The 23128-nt window shown below is 36.3% G+C and overlaps 1 pseudogene; it reads left to right on the forward strand.

The window, feature by feature from the left end:
• The first annotated feature begins 22762 nt into the window (after nt 1–22762).
• Nucleotides 22763–22879, forward strand: LOC120238557 (annotated as a pseudogene).
• Nucleotides 22880–23128: the final 249 nt, after the last annotated feature.

Here is a 23128-nt window from a genome sequence, read left to right on the forward strand (position 1 = left end):
GGGGAGAGAGAGAGTGAGCACATGAAGAACATGTGCACAAGCAGGGGAGGGGTAGAGAGAGAGGGAGAGAGAGAATGCCAAGTAGGCTCCACACTGTCAGCACAGAGCCTAACATGGGAATCAAACCCTGAGATCTTGACCTGAGCCGAAATCAAAAGTTGGAGGCTTAACCAACTGGGCCCCCCAGGCTCCCCTATGTGATAAGCTTCTAACACTAACCAGATGAATCTTGTTATTGATTAGAGCCCAAGTTCAAGATCATGATTTCTTTCTTGGGCCAGTGCCATAGCCCCATTATCTGTCATTTGGTTTTCATTTTTACTTTCCTTCATCCCACCCACACACTACATCAGAGGCCTCTGGAAAATGCAAATCCACCTTCATGGCCCCATCTCTCTACTCCTCCATCCCCAACACACACAACCTGTCTTCCAGCCATGGCAATTGTTTGTAGTGTTCCCTTTGCTACCTGAACAATGGCTCAAGCTACCACTTTAGTCTTCAAGTTTACATCAAGCTCTAAATGTCATTTATAGACCAATCTGACTCAAGAACAACTCATTGTTTAAGGCAAATCTCACTTCCTCAGGAAGCCTATCCCCAGAGCTGTGCTCTGCCTTCCATGGATCCTATAGTATAGAATAGAGCATCTTGTCTTTGTACCTCCAGTTATATTCTGAACATACTTGTATCATAATTCACACTACACTTTTTTATCTATCTACTTGTTTATTGATTTATTGATTTATTTCTCTTCCCTCCCTCTCTCTCCTCAATCCTGCCTTCATCAGGCTGACATTTTTATAGATACAAAACATCTTTTATTCCTTTGGTATTTCCATCACACCACCCATGGCCTGGCTCATAGTAGAAATTCTATAATGAAAATGAATACTTTTCAAATAATTTGGATACCATAAGTTTAGATATAATTAAAAAAAACTGTATCATGGGTAACTTAAACTTGTTCTCTCGTGATTTTGTTAGCCTTAGTCTAGTTGTCTGAATTATAAAACTTTATATTCTGGATAAGTGAGAATTTACTGTATCTCTTTCTTAATTGATATAATAACTAAATCTTCATATAACAAACAATTTAGTGCTTCTGTGGAATTGTAGATTTCAAGCCAATACAATTTGACTATCCAGCAACCAGCTCTCTATTATAAGCTGAGAATCACTGACCAATGAATAACAAAATGTCTCAAGATTTTTGCATTACAACATATGCATAGGAAAACCCAACCCTTAGAACTCTGTGCTCGAAACCTGCAACAGATTACAAACAGAAAATTAAAATGAGAGAAATTGTTCTGGGAAACCTATAAACTATGGCAAGAAATGACAGCTGTTAGCCACAAAGAAGACATAAAAATTTAAAAGGCAGATCTAAAACCTCAAGAAAGGAAAAATCTATGACCAATAAAAGTAGGAAATACCAGGACATTCTACCTTAACTAGACTATGGGCATAGCTGAGTTACCTCATACAGGTAGTAAATAGCATACAGCATAGTTTTGTACGCATTGATGAGCAGATTTTTCAATTAAAATTATGTTCAGCATATTTTAAATTAAAAAAAAAGAATGGTATAAAACATTTCAGATTTTGTCAAAATTATTAATTTTGAAAAACTATTCAAATCCTATTTATTTAAGATATCCAGAATAACCCATTTTTAAATTTTTATTCAATTTGAATAAATACTAAATAAAGGTATCACTTATTCAATACCTAAATGCTATACATGCTACTATACTAGAATCTATGGGATAAGTATTATTGTCTCCATTTTATGGGTGAGAAAACTGAGGCCCAGAAAGTTGAGGTCAAGCACCTAAAGTCATACAGCCAGTAAGCAGCTAAGTAGAGATCTGATATGAGATACTTTTATTCTTGTCATGACTGAAATGTAAATGACTGAGAGTTCATAAGATTGTTTATTAATACATAGGTCTGTAGGAGTTCAACTTTAGTGCTTGCCTTCACCTCACAAATCTATACCCCAATTGAGTTTCCTTTCACAGTAAAAAAAACATAAAACAAACAAAGGAAAGCAAAATGAAACAACAACGTTAAAAACCATTGCATCACCAAGGGTACTTCTGCAAAGACAGAAATCATCCAGGACAAAACGTTACTCATATAATACCACGCAGATTTGCTAACAGAGGTCTAAGCATTTACCAAAGTAAACTGCTAGGAAAAGGCACATGAAGTGATTGCTATTTCTCCCAGGCAGTCAAAAGTTTGAGCAACTTTTCAAAAAACTTGAGCAACTTCCAATAAGTCACAATCGTCTGCCATCCTGGCTCTTCTACATGAAGACATACAAAGGACACCAGCAAGGAACTTGAAAGCTAAACAACTGTTAGAACTGATACCTTAAGGGAAAAAATTAAAACGAATGCAAAAATGAGAAGGCATTTTAATTAAAAAACAGATTGGTATTAACTTTTAAGCTGTTAGTGTAAGTCTTAAAGCACTAGAAATGTCCCCAAGAGTTATTTATTTATTTAAGGGTTTTGTTCTTGAAAGTCATTACATTATTTCAGTAAAGACTAAAGAGGTTATTTCCTTTAAATTATGTAGGAGTAAGGGCTAGCCTTCAGCCAGGTGTTCTGTTTATGCAGATGGCAAAATAAATTATTCAGAAATAGAGACAGGTAAAGCAGATGGAAAAGCAGAGTAAACCCAGAAAGCTGTGGGCAGCTGCTTAACAGGCCCCCAGTAAAACATCCAGTTCTATATCATGGCCCAAGTTACTCAGTCAGGAAGAGTTCTAACACATAAACCGCTGTCTACTTCTCAAAAACACCTTTGGGACCTTGCACTCACTACAGTGATACTGAATGTGAACTATGTCATCCAGAATTCTTTTATGGGAACAAATGTCTTAACCTAAACCAGGCAATATTTCTGAAGACAGTTTTCCTGCTACATCCAAAAATGACTTGTATCTCCACAGCACTTGAGGCTCTTTTAAAAAGTGATTCTTAACATTTTATGCAATAAGAACTGTTTTAAGCTTCTTCCTAGCACCTTCCAAAATTGGTGGAGGTGCTTGAGAAGATTCCCTGTAACTGCAAAGGGCTGTCTTGTTCTCCACTGACTTACTGGTTCATTCCTTCTGGGTAAGGGTGTCAGAAAGACCTACGTTTTGATAAATTCTGCACAAGGAAAGTACATGTCATCAGACAACATGGTGACCTCCTAAACAAATTCTGGAAAGTAACCTGCTTACAGAAATGGACCGTTAATGACAAGACAAATGCTCAAGGTTCTCTACATACCTGCCTTAACTCAACTCATTTAATAAAGCAAAAAAATTAAAGACTATCCAATTTAAGGGAGGATGTCAATGCAAGCAGAGGAATTACAGAGATGGGAAGGAAGGAATGCTAACAAAGTAACAAACGGCAACATTCCCCAGAGGGAAGCACAGGAGCATGGGTGCCAGGAGATCTGGTTTATAGTCTCAGCTCGGCTTAATTTGACCTTCAGACCAGGGTGTGTTAACCTCTCTTAGCTTATGCCTTTATTGCCCAAATGAGGTCAGACCATCACTGAGATCCCCTACACTCTTGTACTCTACAAGTCCAAATGAATTTCAAGAGGAAAAAATATATAAGTGAAAGCCAATGAAACCCAAGGCCATACAGCCATAAATAAAAGCACATTAAAAAGCATCTTGTCTGCATCCTTGTGCTTTCCTTTCATTTTAATCTAATCAATAGAATTTAGAGTGATTACTTCAGAGAGCAACGTTTTGGAGAACAGAAGACGAAGGCTATGATGTAAGCCAAAGATTCAATCTTCTAAAGGGTTTCTGTGATTTGAATGTTTGGTTCTGTGAAAGCTAACTATCCAAATAATTGACTGAATTTTTCACTTTATACTATTTGGTATTATGTAGACACTGCCTTGAAAATTTTATTTGAACCACTTCTCAAAACTCACATCTAGTCACTGAAACATTGCAAAGGCTGAATATTAAAGATGCTATCTTTTTTTTATTATTTTTTGAAGATGTTCTATTTATTGACATTGTCATTTTGTCTAGGCATCATCCTAACAATTACCATTCATTAACCCAGGCCTTTGACCTCATACTATCCAAACTGAATTTGCCTAACTTTAATCACTCAAAAAATAGTTTATTTTTCCCCCGTGGCCAGCATCATGAAAGGGCCACTGCTCTAGAGAAACTCATGGTCCAATAGGAGTAACAAATAGGTACGCAAGTTATTACAACTCAGTGTTGGCTTCTTAATGTTGGCCTTAACCCTGTTTCACTTCCATTGCCCTTTAGCTAATATTCCTTCTTCAAATGAACTTGTTATTGCAATCTAAGATATTTACACCAAAAGTACATTTTATATCATGTCTACATATGAAAAATCAGTGACACTTAACTTATTAAAAAAATGAATATATAACCACTGAAGTAGATACATTTTTTTTGGTGAACTACCTAAACACCCCCTTGCATAACGTGGGTGGAATGCATAGCGTAGAAGTGGTGGTTTTATTGGTCATGCTAAGAATCCTGGCTTACAGAATTCATTCTTTCTTTCATTTAATGAGTATGGATTGGGTACCTATTATATGCCAGGCATATTCTTTGATAGTAATAACAATCTACTTAGTGGTTTTAAATAGTACAGTGACAGAAACAGTTTTGCACTTTAGAAGTTTAATTTTTAATTTGGTGTGGAAGATTAATAGCACGGGCATTGAGACTAGGAGATTAAACGTTAAGACCCAGATGATGACAATAATAGTTGGCATAGAGATGGAGAGAATCACTTCAATCTACATGCAGAAGGCCAAGGCAACAGGACTTGGGGGTTATTTGGCTGTGAAAAATAAAGGAGAGGATGGGGTCAAGGATGATCGCCAGGTTTCTGTCCTGGGTGACCGATAGCAGTTAGGTATCACATTCCTGGATTCATCTGGTACCTAACATGTTTAGTGGATCATTAAAGTTCCTTATCTCCACCTTAGAGATTTACCGATGAGATATCATGGTATTAGTTTCACTGTGCACTACTATAAGGCTAAGTTTACCAAAATAACTGTATGGATATTGGTGTGTCAAGGCAGAGAGATAAATTGAAGCTATTGGCTTTAGGCATGAAGTAGACCCCAACCTGCATTTTGCCTTTCTGAAAAATTGAATTCACTCAAAGACTTTGTACAGAGACAGTCTAAGGTGGGCCTTCAGGCTTAAATCTAAGTTCACTTGACTGGGTAAAAGAAAATAAAAATCCAAGATTCTGAAGAAATAATGTGGCCCTTGACTTCTTATTCCCCTTTGAAGCGTGTGCGCATGCACACACACACACACACACACACACACACAAGAATTATTGCAAATGATGAACAGATGGCAAAATTGTCAAAACACCAGATAACGTCACTGGAAGCATGTCCCATCCTTCAGGTGTGGTCTCTACTTCTGCTGCCCCAGTCAATAATGGATGTTCCTGATGAAGCAAGCAAAGGTATAAAGATACCTAATTATTCCTCAGAACAGAGATGTCAGTCAGTACAGTGAGAACAGCCACGCTGACCTTCTGTCAACAGGAAGAGGATCCTGTTACAGTCACTCTTTGCTGCATGATCCAGCAAGTTATTATTTAGCCTTTCTTTAGAGTAAAAGCAAACAAGTCAAACAGATAGGCACTTTCAGTAAGCTGACCTATAAATTACGGGACCCCCCTAGGCACACTCTTAAGGTAATTACTTTCATCATTACAAAACCATCATCTAATCTTCTAGGTGACATATACTGAAAGTTGGAGATTTATTGATACAGATTATAGAGTAGACTGGAGAGTCCAAAACCTCAAAACATAAGTGTTCAACCTCAACAAAGTGTTGAAATCTTTAGGATCTTGGATTTTTAAAAATACTTTTCCTGTAGAGGTGAGGTCCAGAAAGTATAAATGACCAGCATAACTAGAAAGTGGCAGAAGTAGGAGGAAAGCATAGACAAGATGATTTCAATTCATTCAAAACTAACCAAGAGCAGTGGTCCTGAATGGCACACAGGCATGCATCCAGCTTTTAGCAATTAAATTCAAACATATCTACTCTTCAGGAAGACCAGAGCCCATACCCCAGCTCCAGGCAGTCATCTTTCACATGTGGCTCTAATCACGTTGTTGAGAAAACAGCTCAAAGTGCCAAAGACATTGATGCAAGATCCAAAGCATCGTCTTTATATGGGAAGCACAATGCACTCGAGTTTTTAAAAATATATTTATTAATTTCTACAGTGAGTTCTTAGAATTTCACTGTAACAAAATAGACACTTCACCATTAATGAAAGAATGATTTTCAAGCAAATCTTTGATCCGGGAAGATCATTCTGGTTCTATGAAAGAGCTAGTGTGCATACGTTTACAAAAATGAAGCTAACATTTAAAGACTTCTTCACAGAATCTCACTTGAGAAAGGGTGGCTCATAATGGCTAATCAAAAAAATTTTTTTTCTCCCAGAATTGCTTTTTAAAGAAAGCTAAACACAGATCCCACCAACTTTTTAGTGCTGACATTCAGAAGCTTTTCTTCACCAGGAGTCTTGGAAGCTCTATCTTTACAGTGCCTGGAGCTGAGGAGCAGGCGTTGGGAAATGAAGCCTTATTCAGATATCTCTATGAGCAAGAAGAGAAATACCCTCAACTGATTTCTTTTTAAACCTTGAAAAAAAAAGTATAGTATATACAGTATAACCGTATGACATTTAATATCACAGTCCCTGTGACATTCCTCGGTCGGGCTAAACAACTACAAAAGCTATGGTGGGTTGTGTGTTTGTCTTGTTTAATGAAAATGTAAGCGTCTACTATGTGCTATTCAGTACAAAGAGAATGAGTGGAGGATGAAAGGAAAGGGTACAGACATAAATACAACAGGAACACCAACTCCCAAAGACTTTATAATGCAATGGAAAAAGACAGATGTTAAGAAAAAAAAGTAATAACGGGAGGCACGTGGGTGGATCAGTTGGTTAGCAGTTCAACTTTTGATTTTGGCTCAGGTCATGATCCCAGGGTGGTGAGATGGAGCCCTGGTTGGGATCTGCACTGGGCATGGAGCCTGTGTAATATTCTATCTCTCTGCCTCTTCCCTGCTCGCTCGCTCTCTCTTTCTCTAAAAAAAAAAAAAATAATAATAATAATAATAATAATAATAATAATGGGAAGAGATACTGAACATTTGAATTAAGATATTTCATTCTGTCCTGGAATTATGTTAATGAGTCCTATCTCAGTCTGGAGTAAAGGAAGAAGGGTTTTTAAATCCTCTCTATACGCACTAATTCATTTCTTCAATCATTTAATCATTCAGCAAATATTTATCAAGAATCAAGTGCAAGAACAAAACAAAATCTCTGGCCCAACAAAGCTTTATTCTAATGAAAGATGACAGACAATGAGAAAGAGAGAAAGAAAAGAAAGAAAGACAAAGAGGGAGGGAGGGAGAGAGAGGGGAAGGGAGAAAGGAAGGAATGAAGGAAGGAAGAAAGAGGGTTTTTCCAGTTGCTCATAGTACTATGGGGAAAGGTTAATAAGGTAAACAGGATAGGGCTTACAAGAAGGCACGGGAGATAAAGACTGAGGATGCTACTCTATAGAAGGTGGAACAGCAATCTTGCTGAGACCTGAGCTGAAAAGAGAAGGTATTGAAGGAGCAAGATGCGTGGAGATCCATCTAGGAAACACTGTTTGAGTCAGCAGCTGTAAAGGCCCAGAGACACACCAGAGAGGCCTGCGCAGCTGGAGCAGAGTGAGCAGAGAGCAGAGTGGTAGGAGATGACATCAAAGAAGTATGTGCAAAAAGTAGATGCAGGTTTAGAACATCTTCACTAGCAAGAGCCATTAAGTTAATACCAAGCTATATATTTATACGAATCTCCATTATGTCAGAAGGAATATCGTTGGTGATAAAATAAAGATAACAGAGAATATGACTGGAAGGTTTAAAAGGAAAAGTAAGTACATTAAAATTAATATTTTAGTCCCTGACAATCTAATCACACCACATAGAAGAGTGGACCAAGGGACATGCTTAATAAAAATCAAAAGAAAAAGGCAAATAAAATGCAATGCTAATTTTCAAGAAGCTCACAATCCAGTAGATTTCTTTAATCCCCACAAAAACCTAATGAATTAAATATTATTTCTCTCAATTTATAGTCAAAGAATTGATGTACGTTATGTGCTCTAAATTGCATACATGGAGGACAAGTCTGACTTTGGTGCCAAATCTTTTATCTCTACATCTTGTGCATTTTTATTCTAAAAATGCTGCCTGTTTAAAAATATCACCTTTTCTCTTGGACTTATTTATGTAAAAAATCTGTTTAGGCCAACTCCATGTGAAAGAAAGACATACAAAATAGAACTATACGACTAACAGGCTGCTTCTTTATAGGAGAAACCTGAAAGTAGAATATTTTTAATTGTGTCTAGAAGGTTAGAAGTATTTATAGTTTGATATTGTGAAAAAAGTCCCTGTATTATATTCAAAAGTACCCATAATTTGTTTTCAAGAAGTCCATTTGACGTGTGATATTTAAAAAAAAAAAATAGGAGCTCTAATTGTCTAACAGTTTTCATTAGTACAGAATAATCCCTTTTTCTTTCTTTTAATCTCTTTTTCAAAAGTAAAAAAAACTAGCCCCCCAAACCTAGCAGAATACCACTTTCTCATTAGTTTTTTAAATCCGGAGGAACTCCTTTAAATGTAAAGGGAAATGTTCAATAATTCTTCTCTAATATACTGTGCTGTCCCACAGAGGAGGTGGTTAAAAGGTTTCAGAGAGAAAGCAAGTACATTAAAATTAATAATGGAGGCAGATCTTACTTAATGAATTAAATTTTTGTAATTAATATCATTGCAAGGCTAACACATACTTAAGTTAAAATTCACCTTCTATGTGAATCTCCTTGCATTCTGATGCCTCAGGGAGAGGATTGTGAAAGAAATGAAACAAAACAAAACAACAACTTAAAAAAAAAAAAAACACCTTATAGGTGTCCATTCACAACTAATATGTTACTAGTTCCTTCCTTGAAGAGTTGAAATTTGCCCTGCAGTTAAAAGATGTTCCTGTCTTCTTTATCATCCTTTGTAATCAGATAAGTAAGGGAGATCACAAGTGTCACGTCCCAGCCCTGGGGCAGTATCAGCCTGAGCAAACCGATGCTTTCTTTGCTCTAGCTTGCTAGACGAATTTTCACATCATGAGGTTCTTTACTGCTTGAAAAATTAACACTGGTGAATCCCCTTAATTGGCCCTGACTGGCTGAACTTGGGAAAGGTGCCAATTATACAATCTTCCTGATTTCCAGGGTTTACAAAGTACACATTGTCTGAGAGACAGTCACATTTCATTTTCTGCTTTACTTTTAAAGGTGTATACCACTAAGCAGTAAAACATTCTCTGAGTATTTTAATTAAGGGGTGCTTGATTCATTAAGCTGTTATGATTCAGAGTGAAAAAATTTGAAGGACATGGTAAGCAGGAATGAGAAGTATAGAAAGAATACTGTCTGGGAAAGAGAAAACCTCAGTTCTAGTTATCTCACTCTAAAATTGGTGATGACGGTAATGATATTGAACAATTATCTATAAGAGTTCTTCCAGATCTAGCATTCCAAAAGATTCTTGTTCAGATGTCCGAGTCGGCCATTCATCAGTAGCTTTCTCATTAAGCGATGTTAAATGGTTTTTACTGAAGCCCTGTTTGAGAGTTTCAGGGAAATATTCCAGTTAACTGGCAGTGCCATTTATCAGAGTCAGATGCCATTTTCTACCTGGAGACCTTTCGTTCATTCAAATGATTTCCCAAGATGGGTATGTGCTTCCCCCTAACTTTGGAGAAGGGAATATATACGAATAAGCCTAACATTTTAATATTTTATTCCTCCAAATGTAAATTAAGACATATGTATAGCTCTGTAACCTTTTTTAAAACCATGTCTCTATTTCAACAATTCAATTTTATTATGCATTTGGCTGCAACTTCTCCAGATAGGACAAAGTGCTCAGTGTCCCATATTCTGATATTTCTTAAAAATTAATCTTACTGAAGTAAACGTGTACAACGACAAGGAAGGTGTACATTTGGCAATACTCCTTAGAACCACAGCGGTCTTGAACAAACTTTCAACCCCCTCACCCCCTGACTTCACAATGTACCAGTACAAAGAAGCCAACCATGCAGTCCCAGGAAAATGCCAGATTTTTGCTGTTTTCTTTTACTTGAATTTGAAGAATTGTTTGTATGTTCTAAATGGATAGGTGCTTTTTTTTCTATTCTTAATAGTTTCTCCTTTTATTGTTTTGTGCTCAGAAAACATGGTCTGTATGATTTTTGGTTTCTGCAATTAGTTGAGATTTTCTTTATAGGCCAATAATACATGGTTAATTTTCTGTACTGTATGTGTTTGACAAGACAGGGTAATCATTGTTTTTTGGATACAAAGTTAAGTATTAAACATGCTAATAGTGTTATTCTAAACTAGATCCTTTCTTCTTTTTGTCTAATTGTTCTGTTATTTCCTACGGAGCTATCTCCCACTGCGATTGCAGATTGATCGTTTTTCCTTTGTACTTTTAACTGTTTTTTATTTATACACTTTGATGTTGTTAGATACATAATGTTCATGACTATTATATATTATTGTAATTTTTCCTTTTCCCAATATGAAATACTCTTCTTTGTCCCTTTCCATGCTTTTTTTCTGGGACTCCATTTTGTCTTATGTTAATTTAACAATACTTAAACTTTATCTCAGTTAGTATTAACCTGGTATGTATGTCTTGTCCTTGATTTTAATTTATCTCAGTAATTTATTTTGGATATCTCTCGTAGAAAAACTACTAAAAATTTGCCACTACTAGAAATTTATTGTGATTACTTATATACATGGACTTCTTCTTCCCCTCATAATTTAAATCTTCTGTTTGTTTTCTTATGGATTACATTTATCTTCATATTCTCCTTTTGCTCTATTGATTAAAGGTGGAGTAAATTATTGTATTAACGTGGGAGTAGCAGGATTTGTTTTATTGAGATTCCTGTATGGTTTGAAGCTCATACATTGTTTCAATTTTTTCAGGCTTTACCCTTATATTTCCAACATATATATACTAAATAAATAAGATCCCCTCTTTGCCCAGTTAGCATATGAAATCTCTTAGCATATGTCAATGATGATATTCAACCAATCTATTGATTTTTTTATTGTAATGTCATTTGAAAACTACTTCATTTTTTGAATTGGTGATATATACACATATAACAAAAAGCAAAAAGTACTAAGAGGAATGTAGTCAAATATAAGTTTTCTTACATCTCTGCCCCTTAGCCATTCCAGTTCTCTTTCAGTTCTTCCTCCTGACACTAATTTCTTGTGTATCTTCCCAGAGATGTGTGTGCATATGCAGCCTTGGAGTCAGGCTTTTAAACACACACACACACACACACACACACACACACACACACACCAGTATCATACTCCACACATGTTCTGCTTTTGTGCTTTGTTGTTCATTTTGCGTTGGTTTTTACATAGCAATTTATTTTGGACATCAATATAAATACATATGGGGGTTCCTGGGTAGCTCAGTCTGTTAAGCGTCCGACTTCCACTCAGATCATGATCTCACAGTTCATGGGTTCTGGTCTCAGGTTGGGCTCTGTGCTGAAAGCCTGCACAGATTCTGTGTCTCCCTCTCTTTCTGCCCCTCCCCCTGGCCACACTTTCTCTCTCTCTCTCTCTCTCTCTCTTTCAAAGATAAAAATAAACATTTAAAAAATATAAATACATATGGAAACATTTCTTTTTTGTTTGATTGTTTGATTTTTGTGCTTTTCTCAAAAAAAATTTAGATATACATTTATTGAAGAAGCAATACACTCATACAGTTCAATTTTTTAAAAATTTAAGACATACAGTAAAAACTCTGTAGCTCATATTCCTCTCTTTGCCCAGTTTTGAGCACCAAACCAGAACACCACTATTTTCATTTTCTTGCAATGGTCCAGAGTTTTTCTGTACAGATACAACACAAATATATATATTTTTTCTTCCCCCTTACTCACAAAAGATAGCAGAATATATACTTGCCTTTTCATTTAACAATGTATCTGAAGAGAACTTTCAGTATCTTACCCATAAAACTAATTTTGATGTACATTTGAATGTACCCTATTTTATTTAATGGATCAGCTATTAAGGGACATTTGTTTTATTTCTCACTTTTTGCAATTACAGGAAATGTTTCAATAACTAGTCTTCTTCATATATTATTTCATTCACTTTGCAAGTGTATCTGTGCAAATACATCAGTTATGTGCAAGAATATTTGTAGAGTAACTTCTTAAATGCAGAATTGTGCAATCTTTTTAATGCATAGGTTTTCCTTGTATGGATAATTTATTTAACTAGTTTCCCATGGATAGATATTTTGGTTGTTTTCCATATTTGTGCTAACCCAAGAGTGTCTGCAATTAATATTTTTATATACACACAATTAAAATTTCATTTGTGTGCATGCATATCTAACTTTTTAAGAGTACATTTGCTGGATAAAGGGAATTTTATAACTTGATTGATTGGAACTTGCCTAACTGTTCCAACTGGTCTTCATATAGATTATGCTGATATTACTCTCATTAGCAACATATGGAAACTTATTTTCTCACACTTTCACCATTTCAATGTGTTATCAAAGCAATTAAACTTTATTAATCTTATAGGTGAAAGATATTTTCTAATTGTACTTTTAGTTTGCATTTTTCTTACCATAAGTAAAGCAGAGCGTATTGTCAAATATTTAAGAATCCTTTACATCCCTTATCCTTGCCAATTTTTCTACTGTATTTTTGTTTTTTAATTGATTTAAAAGAACTCTTAATATAGTGATAATGTTAGTCTTTTGTGACAAAGATTTAATTTCCAAAATCTCTACTTGTTTATTTTTTATAGATACAAGAATCTCTTAGAATTCACAGATATTAATTGTACTTATTTTTAAATTCTTCTTCTGTTTGTCCTATGACTCCAAGAATGTGGGATGATCTCCGAAAATCCCTGTACACCTGCTTGCTGTGTTTTCTCTAAGCCATCAGCGACTGTGGGAGAAAGACAGGATGTGCTGCCCAGAGCCTACTGGTGTCTTGTTCTCGGAGATGGAGGCCCCTACCACCGACCGGGCTTGAGGAGCAACTGCCTGTGGCAATACACTGCCTTTCAGGCTCCAGTGCCTACTTACTTTAGCCTCTGGGCCAGCTCAGCCACTGCCTCTGATTCTTCTCACAAGTGGGACACCTTGCTCCCACAGGTGGGAGAGAGAAGAGGGAGGGTCTGCCCTGCAGCAGCAGTGGTTACACACTCTGAGCAGCCTAGGGACCCTTCCTCCTTGAAACCACTAACTTGGAGCTTAGCCTTCCCCAGCATTGTTCCCACTTGGGTATAAGTACTCTTGTGTGTGTGTTTGGGCCAGATTTTCTGAAGGTTATTTCTCCCATGATCTGATCCTACATAATTGTTTTTTTGTTGTTGGTTGGTTGGTAGTTAGTTTTAACACTTAGAAATTCCTCAAGATTTCTAGTCTGCTATTAGTCAGCACATTTTCTGAATTCTCAGAACAGCTACTGATTTTTCATTCGAAAATATTGTTTCTGTCAGCTTATGGCATTTTGGCTTAGGATACTATCTTGATCTTATCTCCCAAAATTACTTTGAAGACCCAAAAGGTAAGAACAGTTCCTACCTTTTCTTTTTTTAATTTTTTATTAAAATTTTTTAAAATGTTTATTTATTTTTGAGAGAGAGAGAGAGAAAGAGAGAGGGAGGGGCAGAGAGAGAGGGGGAGACAGAATCCAAAGCAGGCTCCAGGCTATCAGCACAGAGCCCAATCTGGGACTCGAACTCACAAACAGAGTGATCATGACCTGAGCCAAAGTCAGTCGCTCAGCTGACTGAGCCACCCACATGCCTCAGTACCTACCTTTTCAACTGCAGTTTGGTTCACTGTGAGCTTCTCAAAGTCAGGCAGGTTAAATATCTTACTTGGTACTTGCTTAGCATGGTATTAGGCTTCTAAGAATTCAGTGTTTATTGTATGGTGAAAAGGAAGGAAGAAAAGAAAGAAAACAAGAAAGGAATTTTTAAAATTATTTCTATTAGAGTCGATCCAACATGTTTTTATTGAATATATCAGTACGTGCCAAGCACTGTTACACTGTTAGGCACAAATGTGATAGAACTGAATAAAACACTCTCCTCGCCCTCCAGAATATGTGTGTGTGTGGATGAGAACGAGAGAAAAGATTAAAAGCATGCTTCCTAAAGTCCAAGAGTTAATATCCTAAAAACAAAACAAAACAAAAAAAACCCTAATAGAAATACATGGTAGCTAAGTCTCCAGGTTTTAGGGGAGAGCAAAGAAGGTAATTACTTTGTAAATTGAACTAGTAGAGAAGGCTATTTCAAGGTGACTAAAACCAGAGGTGGAGGAGAAGTAGAAGCCTAGACCACATGTTTCCTTATATCACACAAAAGGTTTTGCAGATGCATCTCTAACTCTTCCATATACTCGCGATCATAAAATGAGCAATAGCTATATATTGTTAAAAGATGGCCACAAAGTAAAGTCCTTTGGAAGTACACATGACAGATAAACTATCACATGAAAAAAATCATTTCAAATATTAAAGGAAGTTATCTTTTGAACTTTGTTAATGTTCAGGTAAATTTGGCTTTCAGAATACACTGGGCTTGTGCTTTTAGGCGGCATACCAAAGCACTGAAGTTATGCTGGGAAAGGGGCTCAATATTAGCAAGAGAGGGGTTGGCCTCTCTGGTGGGTGCTCCACTCTGAAAACTTAATAACTCACTTCTGCTCTCCAGAATAAATAGCCCAGAGTAAACAACTCTCACCAGCTTAGCCTGATGCAAAGAATAGGGACAGGATCCCCACAACCAAGAGAGCAATGGGGGAGGGGGGGGAAGGAAGGCAGCAAAAGGCCAAGGAAAGAAAGATCTCTATGCTCCCATGTGAGGCTGACCCTGTAATCTAAGAGGTGACATAATGTACTAAACTCTGGAAGGATGTTTCTTCAATATCCTCTGAATTTTGCCTTTTGGCATACTGTGGCATGTAAGACTATTTTATTTTCTGATAAATAAGCCCATGTTCCAGATACCATGGACCCCAGATGTGAGGTGAAATTACAGAGTTATCCAGCATGTGGCCATCTTTCTTCAGGATGGTGTGAGGTGATAGCTGGCGCTCTAGGTAGGTAACGGTCAGGCACCAGCACTAGAGACAAATGCCCTGGGGAGTATAATCAAATTGCTTGGCCTCTTCTTGTCTTAGCCTCCTCACCTAAAACATGAAGCTTATGATGGTAATTAGTTCTTATGGTTTGGGTTGGGATTAAACAAAATTGTATACATAAACTCTGGGCATAGTTCTTGCCACCAACAAACACTTCGAATTGTTATCTTTTAATAATGATTTATTTCCTCATACCACCTGGCTGCAGTGCTTTCAATCAGTTGTTCTTCAAGTGTGGTCCGGGGATTGCAGAAGGTTCTGAAACCCTCTCAGAGGGTCTACAAGGTCCAAACAATTTTCACATAAATATTATTTTCATAATGATAATAAACACCTGATTTTATTTGCCCTTTCACTCTTGTTCTCTCAGGAATGGACAGTGGAGTTTCCGAGAAGCTACACAGTATGAGATACCACAGTTGATTAAATGCAGAAGCATATGAAAATCCAGCTATCTTCTGTGAAGTCAGATATTAAAGAGATTTTTTTTTTAATGTGGAACAGTTCAACTCTTCTCACTAAATGTGAGAAAAATATATATAGTAGCTTTTCATAAAAGTATGTTAACATGCAAAGGATTTTTTAATATTATTTTAAGTGAATTAACACACAGATACTTTCCTAATTTCTCAGTTGTAATTTCTAACACAATAAATATAAATATATAGAATCCATGTAAATAAAAGCTCTTTGGATTCCTTAATAATTTTTGAAAGTATATCAGGAGGTCCTGAGAACAAAATATTTCAGAACTGCTACCTTAAATCACACGGGTAGCCATTGGGATAATTACTTTTTTCTCTATGATTTTTAATCTATTTTTTTATTTACAAAGAGAACGGGGAGATTTAGAGTATAAAAATAACTAAAAAGAGAGATTAAATATCCTATAATTAAGCCATTCAGTGATAGTCATTATTAATATTTTGGCACATATCCTTCTGGTGTTTAGTCCATTCATATATCATGCACGTAGAATTAAAATGGGATGAGATGGTACATAGTATTTTGAAACATTTTTCTTTTACTTAAAATATATCATATCATCCATCCATATCATTAACTGCTCTACAATAGCCTTTATGAGGACCGCATTATCATTTATTTCATTAAGCTCTTATTTTTGAACATTTGTTGCTCACAATTTTTCATATTATAAACAATGTCATAGGATGTTAAAGGATGTAATGAACATCCTTTTTATACATATTTGATTAGTTCTTAGAATATATTCCTAGAAGGAAAATTGTCGTGTCAAGTGTATTCATATTTTTAAGACAATATGTTGCCAGATTACTCTTCAGAAATGTTGTGCCAGTACATATTTTAGCAGTTTACATTTGACACTCTTGTTATTAACCATTATTTAATACCTTTGCCAATCTGCAAGCTTGAAAGTATATTTCATTGTTAATTTACATTTCTTCGATTACTGGTATGTTCGACTACTTTTTCATATGTATCTTGACTTTTTATATTTCACTTTCTGTAAAATGCCTCTTAGAATAACAAATTTCTATTGAACTGAAGCGGCTTCTAAATATTGCTCAATTCTGTCAAGTATCAGTTTCTATACTGGCGACATTAGCTTGTAATATACGATTGATTACATAGCTAATATAGCTTTTATATATTTATGAATATCAATGAAATTTTATTGGGCAAATTCAGTTGCTGCAAATTCTCCCCACTATGATCTTTATGAAAATGTGAATTTCAAAGAAAGAGGCAACAAGCATGTATATGATCTACCAAGTAGAAATACTTTAAATGGAACCGTATAAATTATAACATGCTATTCATATGTAAGGTAGTCTTATTATTTCAACGTTTTGGTCACAACTAATTTACCTAGCCTATTGGGATAATATCCCAGACAGGCAAAGTTCTCGAGAATGCTATTGAGAAGAGGAACCAGACTTAGGTGGCACTGGAAACAGATCTAAGGATGGAAATGGCAGTTCCACAGGACAGGATAGGATAGGGCCACCTGACACCCTCACAATCAATGGTATCGTCAGGATACTAGATCAGTCTGGGGCTGAAGCAACATAACCATCAGTTGGAAGTTGGGCTGAGAGAGCATCATAATTCCAATGCCTGCTCTCTTCTCCCTTCTCTCTTTGATCCTTCCCCATCCATCATCTGGAGCTAAAGTGAGTGAGAGAGGACCTATGGGGAAGATGCTAGAAATTGCTGAGCAGAGCAACAGCCCAAGCTAAGACCAATGATGGACTCCAACATGACGAGAAACCCATGCTGATTGTACAGCTTAGTCCACACAACAGAAGCAGAAGACTTCTATCGAGCCAGGGTCACATCTCCCCAAGCCAACAACAGCAAGCTCCTAAATCCTCCCTGTCCTCATTAAGAAGGGCTAAGGAAGCATTTAAGACCAAGGCTGTACCTGAGCAGAGCTGGGGAAGGGATAAGCCAACTGGATACCAGCCACTTCTAATGACTTCTAATGCCACTAATCTCATTCTGTCCCTGAAGCTCCAGGCAGAATACTGCACACAGTGGGGCTTGTAAATATTTGCTGAATTTTAAAAAAAAGTAAATAAATGGATAGATGAAGCTTGTAAAACCCATGAAACTAAGTAACAAATGATCAGTATTCTTAAAAATTCTCATTAACTCTTCAAAAATGAAGATTTTTTTAACTAAAAATAATGAGGAAAATAAAATATTTACCTCTATTTATGTCAATGGCCATTACATCTATTTAAGTTTCCTACTGGGAATCCTAATAAATATTTAAGCCAACCTTGCCAGTTGGTACTTAGAGAGAATTAAGCACTGGATTACAAGAATGGTTTCTTCGGAAGCTTTGAAGTCTACTGTTTTAGGCTGTATGATCACAGGAATGTCTCATCCACTTCCCTTTCTCCTTTATTTTCTAATCTTTTGTTAAAGAAAAGTAGCTATAAACATGCCAACCTGTGTTGCTATAATGATTTTCTTAGTTAACATTGTAGTTAAGGTTACATACAGACTTTTACTGTAATCCCCTTCTTTACCAGTTCCTAAGGTTTTGAACACATCCCCGCAGCCTAAAGCTTTCCAGTCTTTGTTCCTCATTCAGATAAACTTTAAACTTGGCCTGTTCATCTGCTTCTGAGAAGAGAGAAAACAAGAGGTGTAATGTTTTGCCCATGAACATTAGAAAGACTAACTTACAAAAGTTGACATATTCTTCATGGCTACTTGTTATTTGGGAAAGACGTCATCATTCAGGGAATTATCACAAAATCAAAAGACCAGGAGAGAAGAATCAGGTGATGCCTGAAAGCCAATTTAGCTCTATTGACTGAACCTACTCAGATATCTTCACAATTTCAAAATGTCTGAAAAGCAGCCTATTGATAGATGGGTATCCCATATACTAGAATTATCTATTCAAGGGATGAGTACCATTAAATGTGAGCTTTTTTATGCACTTCAGGATAATACTAGACAAATAATAGTATTCAGTGGTTTACTTTGGAATAAAAATTAATATACAGTTCATTAATGGTTACAAAATCAAAACTTCCTTCAGTTTTTGAATTTACCCCACAAATCTCACAAGCCTAACATATTTTAGCAAACATTTTTAAAGGCCTTAGACTAATTAGTCCACTTAACAGATTTAATTAACTGCCTTGAAATATTCTTAATTGTATTCATAAATTCAATATATTCCCTTTTCCTTTAAATATATTTTCTGCCTTAATAAACCCTTCCAAAGTGCTTAATAAATCATGCCAATGTCATAAATTGAACATAAAATTTTAAGTCAAAACCAATTATTCAATTCCACATGTAAAACTTGAATCATAAATCTGGCATTCACCCTAAGAAGCCAAATTCTCTTAAACAAATTGCAGATGCTTAAAATGCCAACATGTACAGATCTCTTTATGCAAAAGCATTAATACCATGAGTTTGAATTTTTATAAACAGTATGTATTGAATTCTGTATTGAGGGGACTTAAACGTTGTTTATTCACTAATATGTATGCTGTCCCAAGCAAATTTGGAGCATACCTCCTCAGGTGCTCAGGACCCTTGACCCTTCCATCATGTTAATGGTTTTCCTTTCCTAATTCATTTTTTTTTCCATTTCCTTCTTCTTTTTGAAGTTCTAGTGCTGCTGGCCACCAACAGAAAATCCAGAATTAATGCTAACTTCTTAATGAAGAGAATCTCGCCATTCTGGGTCAACTCCTAACTGGGCTTTGTCCAAGAAGGTCTTATATTTCTTATCCCAAAAGTCCTAACAAGCTTTGCAACAAAAATCCAAGTGGCCTCTGAGTCTCTGGTGTCATTACTAATTCTTGTTCCTTCTCTAGAATGCAAAAGTAAGATTTTTTGTTTGTTTGTTTTCTAAATAGCACTTATTTTTCCTTACAGGCTAATTAGGTGTAAAGTCTCCTCAGGACCAAGATTATAACTTTTACTCACTTTTTAACTCCACACTTGCAATTGTCTCAAACAATGTTCTGCTGGTTTGTGTGGACCCAGAAATCATGCTTGTCTCCTATATGGTGTTGTCTTTTGAGAACAGGTGTAGTAAATTAAAAATAGGTGGAGATTGTTTGCCACTCATCCTACTGAGAGTTGAGGAGTCTATTTTCCTCCCCCGTGAATCTAGGCTGACATTCATCACTCACTTGAGTAATAGAGGTATGATAGAGTAGGTTAGAGCAGGATAGAGATAGAGTCCTGGGCCAGCTCCAGGACTAATCTTTAAAAAGACTGGTAGCGGGGCGCTTGGGTGGCTCAGTCGGTTGAGCATCCGACTTCAGCTCAGGGCGTGATCTCACGGTTTGTGGGTTCAAGCCCCGCTTTGGGCTCTGTGCTGACAGCTAGCTCAGAGCCTGGAGCCTGCTTCAGATTCTGTATCTCCCTCTCTCTCTGCCTCTCCCCCCTCACACTCTCTCTCTCTCTCTCTCAGAAATAAATAAAATAATTTTTAAAAATATATTTAAAAAATAAATAAAAAAGATTGGTAGCTTCTGCATTGCCTGCTTGGAGCTCTGAGCCACCAACTACAAAGTCTGACTTCTTTGAGGCTGCTATAAAGTGAGAAAGTTCAAGACCAGTGAAGAAATCATTTGTAGGTGCTGCCAACAGTTACCATCACTACCAGGCATTTGAATGAATCACCTTGGACATAGAGTTCAGTTAAGATTTCAGATGACTTGCTGACCTCTGACTGCAACTGCATGAAAGATCCCGGGCAAGAACTGTCCAGCTAAGCACAGTCAATCCACAGAAATATGAGAAATAATTATAATAAATTATTTTTGTAAGCCAGTTTGTTGTGGAACAATTTTTACTAGGCAGCAGTAGATAACTGGCCTAGCAGATAATCATGACTATGGTTCTAAACCTGAACCTTTGGTGCTACTTGTGTTTAGTTGTTGAAATACGTTACAGTCTTCTAGTACATTCAGAGAAATGTTTGACATCCAACAGCATCTGACAAGTCTGAACCTCTAATCATAGCATACAAATAGTTGAACTCTCCTCTTTTTTTTTTTTATTTTTTTTCTTCGTCTTTTTAAAAATCTTGTTTTCTCCTTATTTCTCTTTCCCTTCTTTTTTCTTAATTCTTTGTTTTTTTTTTCATTTTTTCTTCTCCTTTTTCTTCTTCTGTATCTCATGTTTGCCCTCTCATTATTCAGCACTCCCTCACAGAGCTAGTTCTAAAAGCTATATTTTTAAAATAAGCAGCATTAGCTCTAGCATTAGCACTGTAACCAGCATGAATTGAGAACTTAACTAAATGCTAGCATTATCTTCTTTATTTAATTCTCTTTACAACTCCATGAAGTAGGTGTCATTAATATTTCCATGTTTTAGGGAGAAACTGAAGCTTAAACTATCAGCTGGAATCCTCAAGACCAAGCATTCACGGAGCCATCATGGCACTTGAGTCCTCCCGTATAAATGACAGCTCAGGTCCTACATCCAACTGGTCTTGGAAGTTCTCAGTCTTCTCTTTTCCTTAGTGTGCATTTATTCTTTCAAAAGAATTGACTAAAGATCAATTCACATTGAGTCCAGTGTGCTCAAATATTCACTTGTCATTTCCCCAGTCTCTGAGCACGTACATTTAGAAGCTATTAGAGTCCTTTTACTGGTTCCCTGGCCTGTGGTGTAAAAGTTATTAGGGTAAATAGGGCCAAAAGGAAGCTCCTGCAACTGCACTCCATCTGCTGGCGAAAATAATAAGTTAGAAGTAATGCTACACCCGTGGAGGGATTGAAGAGATTAGTGGCACCATAAATGATTTTGAGAAGGTATGGGTCAAGAGGATGAGAAAATAAGTCACAGAGTGGGACTTTTGCAAAGGACATGTCTGATAAAGGACATTACCTAAAATATACGAAGGTTTTTTAAAATTCAATAACTAAAAAAAACCAAACAACTCAGTTAAATCATGCGTAAAGACCTGAAAAGACATTTTACCAAAGAAGACACAGAGATGACAAATAAGCATATGAAAAGATGCTCAACATCATATGTTATCAGGGAATTGAAAATTAAAACAAATATCACTTCCACCTATCCAAATGGCAAAAATCCAAAACACTGACAATACCAAACGCTGGTGAGGATGTGGAGCAACAGGAATTCTCATTCATTGCAGGTGGGAATGCAAGTTGATACAGCCACTTTAGAAGACAGTTTGACAGTTCCTTACAAAACTAAACATATCTTACCATATCATGCAGCAGTAGTACTCCTTGATAATTACCAAAATGGACTGAAATATTAATATTCACACAAAAACCTGTGCATGGGTGTTTATAGACATTGTATTTATTATTGCCAAAACCTGGAAGCAGCCAAGATGTTCTTCAGATAAACAAACTGTGGTGAATCCAAACTATGAGATATTATTCAGTGCCAAGAAGAAAATAAGCTGTCAAGTCATAAAAAGACATGGAAATACCTTAAATGGATAAGTAAAAGAAACCAATATGGAAAAATCTACATTCCACATGATTCCAATTATATGACATTCTGGAAAAGGCAAAACTATGAAGACGGTAAAAATATGAATGGTTGCTGGGGGCAGCGGGGAGGGATAGGCTGAGCACAGAGAATTTTTAGTGTAGTGAAACTAATCTGTATGACACTATAATAGTAAATAACATGTCATTATACATTATCAAAACTCATAAAGTGTTCACAAAGAGCGAATCCTAATGTAAATATGGGCTTTGTGTAATGATGTGCCAATGCAGATTCACTGATTGTAACAAATGTACCACTCTAGTACCAACTGGGGGGTTTTGATAATGAGGTAGGTTGTGCATGTGTGGGGGCAGGGGATATATGGGACACCTCCATACTATCTGTTTAATTTTGCTGTGAACCTAAAACTGTTCTAAAAACATCTATTCAAAGATTTTTTTTTAAAGGCAGGGGAACATTTGCTATCTTAAAATCATACATGTGTCTGTCTCCAGACCTAGCTCTTTCCCTAGGTCTGGTTTTATAAAGACTGGTGATAAACCAAGTCTGATTTATATGCTCCATCTTATGTGGGAAATGTCTGTGACTCTAGTTATTTGATCAACCTTGAGAAATGACACACAGGTAATATAATAACGTTTGCAGATAACCATTGCTAATTTGATGATTACCAGTTGCCATTAAGTGAATGGTAAAATTGTTGTGTTTGAAAACAAACAAAAAATGTAGAGGAGGTCAGCTTTTTTATATCCCCAAGAAAGTAATCCCATTTGGCTCATGCAAAATGCGA

This window comes from Hyaena hyaena, unplaced genomic scaffold, assembly GCF_003009895.1.
Source record: "Hyaena hyaena isolate Hyena2069 unplaced genomic scaffold, ASM300989v1 scaffold_213, whole genome shotgun sequence".
NCBI lineage: Eukaryota > Metazoa > Chordata > Mammalia > Carnivora > Hyaenidae > Hyaena > Hyaena hyaena.